Source organism: Mustela putorius, unplaced genomic scaffold (assembly GCF_011764305.1).
Source record: "Mustela putorius furo isolate JIRA1106 unplaced genomic scaffold, ASM1176430v1.1 tig00003858_pilon_pilon_pilon, whole genome shotgun sequence".
In the NCBI taxonomy this organism is placed as follows: domain Eukaryota; kingdom Metazoa; phylum Chordata; class Mammalia; order Carnivora; family Mustelidae; genus Mustela; species Mustela putorius.
The window spans coordinates 15995507-16013605 of NW_025422010.1; the positions used below are offsets into that span (position 1 = coordinate 15995507).

An 18099-nucleotide genomic window follows, 5' to 3' on the forward strand; every position below is an offset into this window, starting at 1 on the left:
CAAATTATAGAGAATTAATGAGCAGACTTTGAATATTAACCACAATTGTAAGGGTCTTATTTTGTATCCTCAGAGTTACTTTGTTTATCACACAAGGACTTGATGTGGCCTCATATGTGCCTTATATGAAAGATGGTAGCACTCCATTTATCCAGACATTGCTTACCTGGAAAATGACACTTAATTAGGACAAAGCTGAGGACATGAAAATTAGCAAAAGTGTTTAAAAAAATAGACAAAATATACACCTCAAAGTTTATTAATTTGCTGATAGAGTGACCTTTCAGGACCTATTGAAAGCCATGGACTTTATTTTATACAAAGTTTTCACAGGCTTGGTCTTAATGGAAGTAAATAGGTAGAATAAAGTATCAAATGAAACCTGAAATGAAAAGGAAAACTAAATAGCATGAAAGCCAGTCCAGTAACTCAGAATATAGAATAGAGAATACTGAGTAATCTGGAAGGACAACACAAAGGGAAATGAGACTTGAGGTTTTTCTCAGGGCACCTTAGGCTAATATTGTGTGTGTGTATATATATGTGTATATATACACATATATTTTATATATACACATATATATTATATATGTGTATATATAAAAATAACTATGCATATATGTATATGTAACATATATATAAATAACCATACATATATGAATATATATGTTATATGGATATCACACATATATATAAACAACTTTGTATCATTATCAAGAGAAGTATAAATTATAATTAAGACAAGGAAGACTTTCCAGGAATATCAATTGCCCAGTGAATTCACATTTCAGACAGATGAGGAACTACAAATTAAGTATAATTAATTATGTAATCCAAAATTTCCTATATGTATGTATGTGTATTTTTATAAACATAAGATCCTTCTGTCTGAATTGTAAGTTTAAAAGAAAATAATACATTGTCTTTTTATTTTGAATTTCTTTAAGAGATGAAGAGGCATATTTAAAAGACTTTTCAGTGACTTCTGGATTCAGTTCCAATATGTAAATAGCTTGGATGTCATATCTTCTGTCTTTACAGGAAAAAAGAAAAAGCTGGACAAAATGAAAATCAGTAATTTTTCTTGAAACCATCAGATTACTGAAGTTGCAGTGCAGACTGACATCTGGAAATCTGTAGAGACAGGTGAATCTGGAGACACAGAGAAGATATGCTTAACTGAATCAGAACTTGCTAGCATCATAAACTGTAAGAACATTGAAATGGTAATTTTTAGAAATTGTTGGATGCTAAGTGTGAATGAGAACAGAGTAAGAAACTAGGAGGACCACAGTCTTAAGAGGGATCCTACAATTCATTGGCTTTACCTCCAGGAAGCCCATGAGATTCTTATAGTGAATCCCAGAAAGATCCACCTGTAGCTCTGGCAGGAAGGGGAAGAGCAATTATTGCAAAATATGCCAAGAGCCCTCTTCCCAACTCCACCTACTCCCAAGAGGGAAAAGATTTTTCCAGAGCTTTTATCCCAACTGGAGAAAGACATTCCAAAACCAGCCCCCTCAACTTTCTTTCTCATTTAAAGGAGAAAAATGGTCAATTATTCAACAAGGTTTGAAGTGTCAAACATTGCATTGGGAATATTGCAACCAGGAAAGGAACTGGGGGTATGGAGGAGTACTATACTTAACTGGAGAAATGTTCATAAGGTTCATATCTGAGACTCAGGGCCACTGAAAGACTGAGATTTAATCAGAAAATTGTAGAATGTTCTCTCTTCCCTACACCTTTCTGACAAACCAACAAGACTCTCATAAAGTAACAGTGAATTACAGCTGAGGGTTGCAAGACACAGACTCTCTCTGAGGAAGAGGACTTAGGAAAGCCCAAAGTCAAGCAGAGAACAAACATAAATGCACAAGAGGAATCTGAAGCCTCTGTCATCTACAGATACAGGACACAGTAAGCACAATACAGCTGCTAGGGAGAATATAATTTCTCATTCTAAAGGCCTATTAACTTCAGTAGTTTCTATTATCCAATACAAAACATCCATCTTTAGACAAAAAAAAAATTACACAGCATGACAAAAGGCAAGAAAAACAGTCTCAAAAGACAAAGATTATTGCATATTGATAAGTGAAATGTGTAATAGTAATATAAAGGGTATGAGGGAGGAACTGGGACTATCTCTGATTTAAGATACTTATACTACATGTAAAATACAATAGTGTTATTAGAAGGAGGTCTTATTTTACTTAAAAATGACATTGTAGGGGGGCCTGGGTGGCTTAGTGGGTTAAAGCCTCTGCCTTTGGCTCAGGTCATGATCTCAGGGTCTTTTTTGGGCTCTCTGCTCAGCAGGGAACCTGCTTTCTCCTCTTTCTCTGCCTGCCTCTGCCTACTTGTGATCTCTCTCTGTCAAATAAATAAACATTGTAAACTCTAGGATGGTCACTTTTTTAAAAAACAAGATGTATAATTGATTCACTAAAAGAAAATTGAACAGAATCATAAAATGCTCAATTAAAATCAGAGAAGGCAGAGTAAGAGGAGGAAAAACATGAGGACAAATGCTGTGAGTATAAAACAGCTCCAAGCAGAATAGACATTACTACAATTATATCAGTATCACTTTAAATATGAATGGTATAAATACATTCATTAAAAGACACAGGATGCTAGAGTGAATTAAAAAACACAAAATACCCAACTGTATGTTGTCTATAAGAAACCCATATCAAATATAAAGAAACCCATATCAAACATAAAGATAAGTTAAAAGTAAAAATATATATCAGGTTAAAAATAATCAAATAGACACTGCAGTAGCTATGTTAATTTTAGTCAAAGTAGAGTATAGAACAAGAAAAATTACCAGCTATAAATAGGACATAATGACAATAAATCTATTCTTACAGAAGGCAAAATAGTCTTAAAAGTGCATGTACCTAACAACATAGCATCAAAATACTTGAGACAAAAACTGAAAGAATTGAAAAAAGAATTGGGGAAAGGAGTGAAGATCGTGGAGGAGTAGCAGACTGAGATGATGTCAGGTTGCAGAAGTTCAGCTAGATAGTTATCAAACCATTCCAAACACTTAACTCAACAGGAGATTGAAAAGAAGAAGAGCAGCAATTCTAGAAATAGAAAATGGACCACTTTCTGAAAGGTAGGACCTGTGGAGAAGTGAATCCAAGGCAAAAGGAAGATAGACCACGGTGGGGAGGGGCCAGCTCCTGGCAAGCGGCAAAGCAGTGGAGCACAAAATCCAAACTTTTAGAAGTCTGCTCCACTGAGGGACATCACTCCAGAGGCTAAGTGGGGGTGGAGCCCTGGCACGGACAGTGTGGTCTCAGGTCATGCGGGGTCACAGCAGGATCAGGGGTGTCTGAGTGTAGCAGAGATCATATGTATCAGAGTGGGGAAGCTGACTACAGAGATAGAGCTGAGGAATGAGCTTTCAGTTTGAGGTTACCTTAAACTGATCCTCAGGACAGTTGGGCCACTGCTCTTTGAGCAGGGGCCCTACAACTGGTAGATCCAGAGACACTCACCTTCCTTCTTTGGAGGCAGGAATCTGCTGATTTGGAGACTCCAAATAGGGCTGTGTGCCAGAGACAGAAACACTCGGTCAGAGGCCAGGTGAGCTTCAGAACACAGCTGGAAGCCAGGGAGATGGGAGTGATTAACCACCTTTATCTGAGGGTGCTCTGAGGAGTGGGGCCCTGAGCTCTCAGTTCCTCTGGGCTGGAGATTGGGAGGCCGCCATTTTTATTCTCAACCTTCAGAGCTCTACGGAAAGGGTTCAGGGAACAAAAGCTCCCAAGAGTGAACCCGAGCAGATTACTTAGCCTGGCCCGGGGCAAAGGCAGCATAATTCCACCTCAGACAGACATTTGAGAATCACTGCAACAGGCCCTTCCCCCAGAAGATCAGCAAGAACATCTAGCCAAGAGCAAGCTCACTACTCAAGGAAACAGCAGAATTCCAGAGAGGAGAAAGCAAAGCATGAAATTCATGACTTTCTCCCCCTGACTCTTTAGTCTTGCAAAGATAATTAAAAATTTTAAAATTTTTTTAATTCTAATTTCTTATCTTTTTCTCATTCCTCTTTTAACGTTCTTTAACTAGTTTATCTTAATAATATCTTTCTAAAAATCATTTTAAACCTTCATTATTATAGTCATATTTTATCCTTCATTATATAACTTTATTTTTTGTATATATAAAGGGTTTTTTCATAAAAAAAATTTTCAGATACAATTTCTTCTAATAGATAAAATATACCCTAAATCTAGCACAGAGCTTTGTTCTAGTATCCAACAAAAGCAAATTCTCTCCATTTTCTTTTTCTTTCTTTTTCCAACCATCTGATCTTATAAATTCCTTTTTTAGAATATATATTTTTTTATTTTCATCTTTACAGTCATATTCCATTCCTTCATCATGTTTACTCTTATTTTTGTATATATAAGTTTTTCATTCTTTTAAATTTTGGGAGGTAGTTTCTTCTATAAGACCAAACTAAACCAAAAAAATCAAGTGGGTGGCACTGTTCTATTCACCAGTCATATATATATATATTTTTTTTTTTTTAATTTTTAAAAATATCTTTTTATCCCCTTTTTTGTCCCCTGATTAGGGGTCTCTCCTGGTTTGGTTAGCATACATTTTTCTGGGGTCTTTTCCACCCTTTTAGTATTTTATTCTCTCATTCATATATTCATATTAGGATTAAATGACAAGGCAGAAAAACTCAGCACAAAAAAAAAAAAAAAAAAAAGAATAAGAGGCAGTACCAAAGGCTAGGGACCTAATCAGTAAAGACATTTGTAATATGTCAGATCTAGAGTTCAGAATGATGATTTTTAAGGTGCTAGGTGGGCTCAAAAAAGGCATGAAAGATATTAGATAAACCCTGTCTGGAGTAATAAAAGCCCTTTCTGGAGAAATAAAAGAACTAAAATCTAACCAAGCTGGAAAAAAAAAAAAGCTATTAATGAGGTGCATTCAAAAATGGAGGCTCTTACTGCTAGGATAAATGAAGCGGAAGAGAGAATTAGTAATACAGAAGATAAGCAATGGAGAATAAGCAAAAGAGAGAAAAACAGCTACTGGACTACAAGGGGAGAATTCGAGAGATAAGTGATACCATAAGATGAAACAATATCAGAGTAATTGGGATTCCAGAAGAAGAAGAAACAGAGAGGGGCAGAAGGTATATTGGAACAAATTATAATAGAGAATTTCCCTAATACTGCAAAGAGAACAAGCATCAAAATCCAGGAGGCACAGAGAACACCCCCAAAATCAATAAAAATAGGTCCATACCCCATCATCTAATAGTAAAACTTACAAGTCTTAGTGACAAAGAGAAAAGCCTGAGAGCAGCTCGGGATAAGAAGTTTGTAATATACAATGGTAAAAATATTAGATTGGCAGCAGACTTAGCCACAGAGACCTGGCAGGCCAGAAACAACTGGCATGATATATTCAGACACTAAATGAGAAAAATATGCAGTCAAGAATACTATATCCAGCTATGCTACAATTGAAAATGGAGAGATAAAAAGCTTCCAGGACAAACAAAAACTGAAAGAATTTGCAAACACCAAACCAGCCCTACAGGAAATATTGAAAGGGGTCCTCTAAGCAAAGAGAGAACCTAAAAGTAGTAGACCAGAAAGGAACAGACACAATATACACTAACAGTCACCTTACAGGCAATACAAAGGCAATAAATTAGTATCTTTCAATAGTTACCCTGAATGTAAATGGGCTAAATGCCCCAATCAAAAGACACGGATATCAGAATGGATAAAAAAAAAACAAAACCCATCAATACACAGTCTGCAAGAAACTCATTTTAGTCTCAAAGACAGCTCCAGATTGAAAGTGAGGGGTGGAAAACAATTTACCATGCTAATGGACATCAAAAGAAAGCTGGGGTGGCAATCCTTATATCAAATAAATTATATTTTAAGCCAAAGACTATAATAAGAGATGAGGAAGGACACTATATCATACTTAAAGGGTCTGTCCAACAAGAAAATACAATTTTAAATACCTATGCCCCTAACATTGGAGCAGCCAACTATATAAACCAATTAATAACAAAATCAAAGGAATACATTGACAATAATAGAATCATAGTAGGGGGCTTTAACACCCCCTTCACTGGAATGGACAATCACTCAAGCAAAAGATCAACAAGGAAATAAAGGCCTTAAATGACACACTGGACCAGAAGGACATTACAGATATATTCACAACATTCCAACCCAAAGCAACAGAATACACATTCTTCTCTAGTGCACATGGAACATTCTCCAGAGTTGATCACATCCTGGGTCACAAAGCAGGTCTCAAATGGTACGAAAAGATCAGGATCATTCCTTGCATATTTTCTGAGCACAATGTTCTGATGCTAGAACTCAATTACAAAAGGAAAGTTGGAAAGAGCTCAAATACATGGAGGCTAAAGAGCATCCTACTAAAGAATGAATGGGTTAACCAGGAAATTAAAGAAGAATTGAAAAAAAATCATGGAAACAAATGATAATGAAAACACAACTGTTCAAAATCTGAGGGACACAGCAAATGTTGTCCTGAGAGGAAAATATATAGCGATACAATCCTTTTTCAAGAAACAAGAAAAGTCTCAAATATACAGCCTAACCCTACACCTAAAGGATCTGGAGAAAGAACAACACAGAAAGCCTAAACCCAGCAGGAGAAGAGAAATAATAATGACCAGAGCAGAAATCAATGAAATTGAAACAAACAACAACAATGACAACAAAACAATAGAAAAAATCAACAAAACTAGGAGTTGGTTCTTTGAAAGAATTGATAAGACTGATAAGCCCCTGGCCAGACTTACCAAAAAGAAAAGAGAAAGGATCCAAATAAATAAAATCATGAATGAAAGAGGAAAGATCACAACCCAAACCAATGAAATAAACCAATTATAAGAACATATTATGAACAACTATACACCAGTAAATTTGACAGTCTGGAAGAAATGGATGCATTCCTAGAGTTATATAAACCACCAGAATGGACCGGGAAGACACTGAAAACCTGAACAGACCCATTACTGGGAAGAAGATTGAAGCAGTCATCAAAAACCTACCAATAAACAAGATACCAGGGCCAGACAACTTACCAGGAAAATTCTACCAAACATTTAAAGAAGAATTAATACCTTCCAAAAAATAGAAATGGAAGGAAAACTTCCAAGCTCATTTTATGAGGCCAGCATCACCTTGATCCCAAAACCAGACAAAGACCCCATCAAACATGAGAATTAAAGGCCAATATTCTTGATGAACACAGATGTGAAAATTCTCACCAAAATCTCTCTGCCTACTTGTGATCTCTGTCAAATAAATAAAAATTAAAAAAAAAAATTCTCACCAAAATACTAGCCAGTAGGATCCAACAGTACATTAAGCGGATTATTCACCACAACCAAGTGCGATTTATTTCTGGGCTGCAAGTTTGGTTCAAAATCCACAAATCAATTAATGTGATACAATACATTAATAAAAGAAAGAACAAGAACCATATGATATTCTCAACAGATGCTGAAAAAGCATTTGGCAAAGTGCAGCATCCTTTTTTGGTCAAAACTCTTCAAGGTGTAGGGATTCCTCAATATCTTCAAAGCCATCTAAGAAAAACCCACAGCAAATATCATCCTCTATGGAGATAAGCTGAGAGCTTTTGCCCTAAGGTCAAGAACCCTGCAGGGATGTCCATTATCACCACTGCTATTCAACATAGTACTAGAAGTCCTAGCCTCAGCAATCAGACAACAAAAAGAAATTAAAGGCATCCAAATCGGCAAAGAAGAAGTCAAATTACCACTCCTTGTAAATGATATGATACTTTATGTGGAAAATCCAGAAGACTCCACCCTAAATCTGCTAGAACTTGTACAGGAATTCAGTAAAGTGTCAGGATATAAAATCAATGCACAGAAATGAGTTACATTTCCTTACACCAACAACAAGACAGAAGAAGGAGAAATTAAGAAGTTGATCCCATTTACAATAGCACCCCAAACCATAAGATACCTAGGATGAAACCTAACAAAAGAGGCAAAGAATCTGTACTCAGAAAACTATAATGTACTCATGAAAGAAATTGAGGAAGACACAAAGAAATGGAAAAATGTTCCATGCTCATGGATTGGAAGAACAAATACTGTGAACATGTCTATGCTACCTAAAGCTATCTACACATTTAATGCAATCCCTAACAAAATACCATCCTTTTTTTTTTTTCTTTCAAAGAAATGGAACAAATAATCCTAAAATTTATATGGAACCAGAGAAGACCCCAAATAGCCAGAGGAATGTTGAAAAAGAAATCCGAAGTTCTTTGCCTTACAATTCCAGACTTCAAGCTCTGTTACAAAGTTATAATCATCAAGACACTATGGTATTGGCACAAAAACAGACACATAGATCAATGGAACAGAATAGAGAGCCCAGAAATAGACCATCAACTCTATGGTCAACTAATCTTCAACAAAGCAGGAAAGAATGTCCAATGGAAAAAAGGCAGTCTCTTCAACAAATGTTGTTAGGAAAATTGGACAGCCACATGCAGAAAAATGAAACTAGACCATTTCCTTACATCACACATAAAAATAGACTCAAAATGGATGAAACACCTCAATGTGAGACAGGAATCCATCAAAATCCTTGAGAAGAACACAGGCAGCAAACTCTTTGACCTCAGCCACAGCAAATTCTTCTTAGAAACATCACCAAAGGCAAGGGAAACAAGGGCAAAAATGAACTACTCGGACTTTATCTAGATCAAAAGCTTTTGCACAGCAAAGGAAACAGTCAACAAAACCAAGAGACAACTGACAGAATGGGAGAAGATGTTCGCAAATGGCATATCGGATAAAGGGCTAGTATCCAAAAGCTATAAAGCACTTCTCAAACTCAACACTCAAAGAACAAATAATCCAATCAAGAAATGGGTAGAGGACATGAACAGACATATCTGCAAAGAAAACATCCAGATGGCCAACAGACACATGAAAAATTGCTCAACATCACTTGGCATCAGGGAAATACGAATCAAAACCACAGAGAGATACCACCTCACACTAGACAGAATGGGTAAAATTAACAAGTCAGGAAATGACAGATGTTGGGGAAGATGAGGAGAAAGTGGAACCCTCTGACACTGTTTGTGGGAATGCAAGCTGGTGAAGCCACTCTGGAATACAGCATGGAGCTTCCTCAAAAAGTTGAAAATAGAGTTACCCTATGACTCAGCAATCACAGTACTGGGTATTTATCCTAAAGATACAAATGTAGTGATCCGACGGGGCACGTGCACCCGAATGTTTATAGCAGCAATGTCCACAATATCCAAACTATGGAAAGAACCTAGATGTCCATCAACAGATGAATGGATAAAGAAGATGTGGTATATATACACAATGGAATACTATGCAGCCATCAAGATAAATGAAATCTTGCCATTTGCAACGATGTGGATAAAACTAGAAGGCATTATGCTTAGCGAAATAATTCAGTCAGAGAAAGACCACTATCATATGATCTCCCTGATATGAGGAAGTGGAGATGCAATGTGGGGGGTTTGGGGGTTGGAAAAGAATAAATGAAACAAGATGGGATCAGAAGGGAGACAAACCGTAAGTGAGTCTTAATCTCACAAAAGTAACTGAGGGTTCCTGGGTGGAGAGGGTGATGGAGAGGGTGGTTGGGTTATGGACATTGGTGAGTATTGTGAAGTGTGTAAGCCTGACGACTCACAGACTTGTACTCCTGGGTCAAATAATATATTACATGTTAAAAAAAAAAAGTTAAAAGAAAAAAAGAATTTATTAAAGAGTTAACGAAACCCACTATTATATCTGGAGACCCAAACATTCCACTTCTTGTAATGAATAAATCAAGCAGGTAGAAAATCAATAAGGTTTTGATTAAATGAATGTACTATCAACCTACTGAATCCAGTTGAGATTTATAGATTACTTCATCAAATGACAGCTTCAATCTTAAATGGAGCATTTACCAATATAGACTACATTTGGGGGCATACATTTTACAAATTTAAAAAATAGAAATTATATAGAGTTGGTTATTGAAAGAAATAACTAGAAATCGATAACAGAAAAATAACTGGAAAATCCCCAGATAGAGTTTAAGCAACACAATTCTACATTTCTAAACAACACATGATCCATAAAGAAGTATCAAGGGTGGGGCGCCTAGGTGGCTCAGTGGGTTAAAGCCTCTGCTTTCGGCTCAGGTCATGATCCCAGGGTCCTGGGATCGAGCCCCGCATCGGGCTCTCTGCTCGGCAGGGAGCCTGCTTCCTCCTTCTCTCTCTCTGCCTGCCTCTCAGCCTACTTGTAATCTCTGCCTGTCAAATAAATAAATAAAATCTTAAAAAAAAAAAGAAGTATCAAGGGATATTAAGACATATTTTGAATTAAATAAATATGAAAATTCTACTGATGAAAATTTGGGGGATAGAGTGAAATGGTGCTTAGAGGAATGTTTACAGTACTAAATGCATATATTAGAAAAGAAAAAGGATCTAACAGAAATAGCCTAAGCATAAACTTTGGAAATTAGAGATATAGGAAATTAGAGACATAGGAAAATTATTCCTAGAACAAACAGAAATAAAGAATAAAAATATCTGAGCAGAAGTGAATGAAACTGAAAACAGAAAACAGTAGATATAATCAAGGAAACCAAAAGACAGTTCTTTAAAGAAAGAGAAGAGACATGAATTATCTTCATCAGAAATGAAAGAAAGGTTCTTACTCAAGATCTCATGGACATTAAGAGAAATACTAAAACAACTCTGTGTTCACAACTGATAACTTATATGAAATAAAGAAATTGCATGAAATATACAAGCTGTCAAATAAAAAACATGGAAATATAGATAATCTGAATAACACTCTATGTATTAAAGAGATGGAATAAATAGTAATAGTACTATTGGTCAATTGTAGCAAACTTTCAAGTAAGAAATGATGGCGATTTTCTATAATATTTTCCAGAAAATAAAACTCAGTTCATGATTTCATCCTTTCCCTAATACATAGAGCAAACAAAAATATTATAATTGAGGAAAACTACAGACTAGTATCTCTCAGAAACACAGACATAAAAATTACCAACAAAATGGCAGTGAATGGAATCCAACAATATAAAGAAAAGTACACACTGTGACAAAATGAGACGTATTCTAAGGATTCAAGTCTGGTTCAACTTTTGAAAAATCAATCAAAGGGGCACCTGGGTGGTTTAGTTGGTTAAACACCTGCCTTTGGCTTGGGTCATGATCCCAGGGTCCTGAGACTGAGCCTCACATCTTGTTAGGTTCCCTGCCTGCTTCTTCCTCTCCTCCCTGCTCATGTTCTCTCTCACTATCTCTGTCACTATCTCTGTCTCTCTTTCTCTCAAATAAATAAATAAAATCTTTAAAAAAAATCAAAACAATGGACCACATCTATAGGCTAAAAAAGATAAATCATACAATTATACCAACTAGTGGCAAAAAAGCATTTGGAAAAATCCAGTGCTTGTGATAAAGATTCTCAGCAAACTAGACATGAAGAGTGATATCTTCAATTTAAAAAAGAACACCTACAAAATCTAGCTAAAATCATACTCAAAACTGAGATTGGATATTTTCTCCCTAAGACAGGGAACAAGGAAAAGATACCCTCTCCCTCCACTCCTAGTCAACATCATATCCTATGTAGTGAAAAAAGACAAGAAAAAGAAATACAAGATATACAAACTGGAAATAAATAATCTCTTTATATGCACATGGTATACTTGTCTATGTAAAACATCCTGAAGAATTAAAAAAAAATTCTGAAACTAAAAAGTGAGTATATGGAAAGACCATAAGATGAAAGTTTACTATATAAAAGTTAATTTCTTTCCTATACATTAAAAATGACCAATTAAGATTTGAAATAAAAATATACCATTAATAATAGCACCAAGATAAATGAAACATGTATCTATAGATTGAATACAAAATATAATCTGTATGCAAAAATTTTTAAAACACTGATGAAAGAAGTCAAAGAATATCTATATAAATGGGGGAATATTCCATGTTCAGGAACTGAAAGACTCAATGTTATTCATTTTAATTCTTCTTAAAATGTTCTAAGATTAAGGTAATCCCATTAAAATAAAAAGAAAACCTATTTTGGAATGTAAACAAAACAACTCTAAAGTTTATATGAAAAGTTAAAAGATCCACACTAGATAATACAATATTAAAGAAGAAAAACAAAATTGGAGGACTAAAACTGTCAACTTCAAGACTTAATATAAAACTATAGAAATAAAAGCTGTATGGTATTGGTAAAATATTAGACAATTAGATCAGAATACAGAGCCCAGAAATAGACCTGCATAAATGTAGTCAACTGATCTTTGACAAATACACAATTTTGTAGAAAACTGGACAAATTCCAAATTAGCAGAAAAAGGACAGTCTTTTTCAACAAGTAGTTCTGGTACACTTTGACATCCATATGCAAGAGAAAAAAATCTATGCAAGGAAATTACATATTTGACAAAAGTAAGTTCTTCATAATAATTATACATAAAAGTAGAATGCAAAACTATAAAACTTCTAGATGATAACGCAGAATACATCTACATGACTTAGTTTTTGGTAATGAGATTTGAGATAAAATACCACAAACAAATCCATGAAAGAAAAAAAAATCAATAGATAAAACTATATTAGGGCGCCTGGGTGGCTCAGTGGGTTAAGCCGCTGCCTTCGGCTCAGGTCATGATCTCGGGGTCCTGGGATCGAGTCCCGCATCAGGCTGTCTGCTCAGCAGGAGCCTGCTTCCTCCTCTCTCTCTCTGCCTGCCTCTCTGCCTACTCGTGATCTCTGTCAAATAAATAAATAAAATCTTTAAAAAAAAAAAAAAAAAAAAAAAAAAAAACTATATTAAACTTAAATTCATCGACTTTAAAAGACATTGCTAAAAGAATGAAAAGACAAACAACAGATTGGGACAAAATATTACAAGCACATCAAACACATATTTAATGAAGGACTTATCAAAATATTTTTGAGCTTTCCAGAAGCACTGTTTAAAACTTCCAAAATTTCACACAAAAAATAACTGATTAAAAGATAGACAACAGATCTGAAAAGATACTTCAGAATAAAAATTTATAAATGACAAGCATATGAAAAGATGCTTAATATTATTTGTTATCAAATAATTACAAATTAAAGTAACAATGAAAGAATGAATCCTAGTTAATACATTAGGACAATAAAAAGAATTACAAGGTATATATATTAGGAAGAAAAATAAAATTGTCTTTATTCACAGATGGTGTAATTGTCTATGAAGAAAATCTGAAAACATTGGGAGGGAAAAAAAAGCAAAAAAGAAAACCACAAAAAACCCTCCTGGAACTAATATGCAATTATAGCAGGGTTGCAAAATACAAGATACATAAAAATCAGTTGCTTTTCTATATTCCAGGTTGAATAAGGGGAACTGAAATTTAAAACACGGTACCATTTATTAAATATTAGCACCCCTCAAAATGGTATACTTAGGTATAAAACTAATAAAATATGTACAAAATTATAAGGAAAACTATAAAACTGTGATGAAAGAAATCAAAATAAGTGAATTCATCTAAGTATTTAGGAAGTCAAAACTGTCAAGATGTCAGTTCTTTCCAAACTGACCTAGAGATTCAATGCAATCCCAGTCAAAACCCCAGCAAGGCATGCTGGGGATATTTACATACTGATTCTAAAGTTTATATAGAGAAAATAAAGATCCAGAATAACCAACACAATATTGAAGAAGTACAAAGTTGGAGGACTGACATATCCAACTTCAAGACTTATGATAAAGCTATAGTAATCAAGACTGGTATTGTGAAAGGATAGGCAAATCGATTAATGAAACAGAATACAAATCCTGGAGAGATCCTCACAGATCTAATCAACTGATCTTTGACAAAAGAACAAAGGCAATCCAATGAAGGAAATATGGTCTTTTCAATAAAAAGGGCTGGAAAAACTGGACATTCGTATGAACACCCTTCACAAAAATTAAGGGCTTACACCCTTCACGAAAATTAACTCAAGCTGAATTACGAACCTAAATGTAAAACATAAAATATAAGACTCCTGAAAGACAATATAGGAGAAAATTGAGGTGATCCTTAGGTTTGGCAATGACTTTTTAGATACAACACCAAAGGCACGATCTTTGAAAGAAAGAATTAAGAAGCTGGACTTCACTAAAATTAATTTTTTTTTTGCTCTGTGAAGGACACTGTCAAGAGACTGAAAAGACAACCTACATACTGGGAGAAAGTATTTGCAGAAGACACATCTGATAAAGGACTATTATCCATGGGGGTGTCTGGGTGGTTCAGTTGGTTAAGCATCTGCCTTTGGATCACGTCATGATCCCAGAGTCCTGGGATTGAGCTCCACATAGGGGTCCCTGCTCAGTGGGGAGCCTGCTTCTCCCTCTCCCTCCACTGCTCACCCTGCTTGTGCTCTATCCCTCTATCCCTCTCTCTCTGTCAACTAAATAAATAAAATATTTTTTAAAAATATAAGGACTGTTATCCAAAATATATAAGGAACTCTTAAAACTCAACATGAAGAAAACAAACCAATTTTTATTTTTTTATTTTTTAAAAAATTTTATTTATTTGTTTGACACACAGAGAGATCACAAGTAGGCAGAGAGGCAGGCAGGGGTGTGGGGGAAGAAGGCTCCCCGCTGAGCAGAGAGCCTGAGGCAGGGCTCAATCCCAGGACCCTGAGACCATGACCTGAGCCGATATTTCACCTTCAAGGAGGTAGAGTAAAATTTCATACTCCTTAAGTGTGGGCTGTGTGTAGGGACTTCCTTCTGAAAAGCATAGTATGGAAAAGGGGAGGAAATTGTAACTTTACTTTAAAGAGACCTGACAAACTGTCACAACCAGGTAATCAAGGCTAACACCAACAATTATGTCATCTTGACAGGGTCTACCCTTGATACAATGGAGTGAAAAGGACACTACCTTTGTGATCTTCCTCCCCTAAACCCATAACTTCAGTCTAACTATAAGAGGAAAAAAAAAATCAAGTACCAATAAAAAGGGATTCTACAAAACATCTGATTAATATTTCTCAAAGCTGCCAATGTTTTGAGATAAACAAGAAGGTCTTAGAAACTTGCAGACAACAGTAGACTAAGGTATCATGATGGTTAAATTAATATTTAATGACATTTAATGATATTCCAGATGACTCTGGAAAAGAAAAAATTATATTAAATTCAAAAAAGGAATCTAAGAATAAGTATGAAATTTTTAGTTAATAAAAAATTTTCAGCATAGATTAGTTCTTTGCTACTTAGCATCTGAATGATTCCTTTTTCTCTGGAAGTGGACGCCTACACTCATCCACATCCCACTTCATCCGCATTGGTAAGACCACTAAGGCAGAAGTCCGGCTGCACTTTTTGTGGCAAGCTAACTGCCAAATACCATTTGTGTTTGCATCAGCTGTTCACTGATTCCAATTACTCATGCGAAACTCCATTCTTGGGGCGCCTGGATGGCTCAATTGGTTAAGCTTCTGCCTCTGGCTCGGGTCATGATCCTGGAGTCCCAGGATAGAGCCCTGTATGGGGCTCCCTGCTCAGTGGAGAGTCTGCTTCTCCCTCTGACCCTCCCCTCTCTTGTGGTCTTTCTCGTTCATTCTCTCTCTCTCACTCTCTCTCTCAAATAAATAAATAGAATCGAAACTCCATTCTTTTATGTTTACTCAAGACTGTTGGGCGCCTGGGTGGCTCAGTGGGTTAAGCCGCTGCCTTCGGCTCAGGTCATGATCTCGGGGTCCTGGGATCGAGTCCCGCATTGGGCTCTCTGCTCAGCAGGGAGCCTGCTTCCCTCTCTCTCTCTCTCTCTCTGCCTGCCTCTCCATCTACTTGTGATCTCTCTCTGTCAAATAAATAAATAAAATCTTAAAAAAAATAAAAAGACTGCCAAACTGAGGGCTGCTGGAGGGGGGAGGTTGGGAGAAGGGGGTGGGATTCTGGACATTGGGGAGGGTATGTGCTTTGTTTGGTGAGTGCTGTGAAGTGTGTAAACCTGGTGATTCACAGACCTGTACCCCTGGGGATAAAAATATATGTTTATAAAAAATAAAAAATTAAAAATTAAAGACTGCCTACGTAAAAATTTAAACTCTTACTGAGTGTCTACCTAACAACTGTGTTCTTGATGCATTTTACTTACTCTGTTAAACAACATGTATGTGATGAATTTAACCTTCTGCCTATGTACTCTGCTCAGTGTTTTGAATTTCTGGGCTCTAGCCTCTGGACTGACAATCTAACTTTAACTCTACCTATTACCTTCCACAGGTGAAAGTAGTTAGCAGGAGTTAAGTCTCAGACACCAGCTTGCCATGTGCCCTTGACAATAGTCTCAGACTCCTCCTGTTTCACTTTGCCTGTGTGTAAATAAGGATAACCCGGTGCAGACACCACAGGCTCAGGATTAGGGCGAGGATTATGGGCTCATCCTGCTGCGTGGAACATAGTGGAATTCATAAATTTTAGTTATTGTTTTTAGTAATGTTGTTATCTTTGGCCACGAAAAAACTCAGATACCTAACCATGTCTTATTTCTTAGATTTTCCAGGAAACACTGCCTTTTTGCATCAGTTCGAGGGATGGAGCTGCCCATTCCTTAGAACAGCTGGCACTTCTGCTTTCTTAGCCTCGGTTCTGGCTGTAAGCATCACACCACCCCATCTCTCTCTTTCAACTTTGCAACAGATACTGGGTTTGTAGTTAAAACCTAGGTATTTGGAACGTGTCTTGCTCGTAATAAACGAGACCTGCAAGTCTATTCTCTTATTTACAAAGGAAATGATTCAGAAATAGAGTCAAATAGGAGCGAGTTAAAAATCTTTCTAACAGGGTGCCTGAGAGGCTCAGATGGTTGAGCATCTGCCTCCGGCTCACGTCATGATCTCAGGGTCCTGGACTCATGCCCCATGTGGGGCTCCCAGTTCAGCAGGGAGTCTGCTTTTCCCTCCCCCTTTGCCTCTCCCCTTGCTTGTGCTGTCTCTCTCTATGTATTAACTGAAAAAATAAAATCTTTAAAAAAGAAGAATATTTTTAACATTCCAATATTTGTATCTTACCCATGATTATTAAAAGTGCACTTTTTCTACAGTGCCAGGGTAATGAGGAAATTTCCTCAGTATACGTCATAGTTGGTATGAATAGTTAGTGATTTGGCAAAGCTTTGTGGTAAAAGGGTTACTGTCTATGAGGAAGTCTACAAGTGTTTCACATGGAGTAGACTAAAAGGTAGGCTGATTGTCCATCTATATTTTTGTCTTGTTCTTGACATTATGTAGGTATGTTGCAAGCTGATGCAAACACTTCTCCAACTCTTGGTAAAAAATTTAAACAGATAAATGTAACTAAACAGCACAACTTTAAAATCTAAGGCATTTTTTTTTTCCTCCTGAACTCCAAGTTTCTGAATTTCCAGTCTAATAATTTATGAGTCCTAACTTATAACATACTTTTAAATGAATTCTCTTTCAGGAATCATAATTTTTCCCCATATCAATGCAAGCACATTCATTTTCTCCACAAAAAAAGGGGGGCAGTAAAGCAATTACAACAAACTCAGAAAGCATTTGAGGTCATATCACTCAGCATTTAACTGTGATATTGTAATTCTTAAGTTTTTCCCAATGTTTATGATGTTTTGAGCTCACTTGGGAAGAGGAAAATATGTATCTCTGCCAACACATTTTGGTGATTTCATCTCCTTTCATAGGAATCTCTAAGGGTTTCCTAATTAGAAGAATTTACAGGAAATGTCAAACAGTCCAAATAACTGATGTATTGTAATTAAAGTCTCAGCAATTGAGCAAATTAACCTTTATATTTTTACAACATCAAACTACATGGCAGGTTCCAGAAAGTTTTTAAAGCAAGTAATTAAGGGAATTATCAAAAGCTAGGAAATAGAGGAGAAAAAAAAAAACATTTCTGGGTTGTTACTACAATATTTTAAA

At 36.0% G+C, this 18099-nt stretch overlaps 1 long non-coding RNA gene across 2 annotated transcripts in view; it reads right to left on the minus strand.

Moving 5' to 3' along the window:
- Window positions 1-18099, minus strand: part of LOC123387622 — a 176178-nt gene that overhangs the window by 77839 nt on the left and 80240 nt on the right. The window contains exon 3 of one of the 2 annotated variants that reach the window (XR_006602064.1): window positions 3526-3624. The exons of the other annotated variant lie outside the window; for it this stretch is intronic. This is a non-coding gene — a long non-coding RNA (uncharacterized LOC123387622). Of the gene's footprint in view, window positions 1-3525; window positions 3625-18099 lie in introns of those variants that run through there. 2 annotated transcript variants of the gene reach the window in all.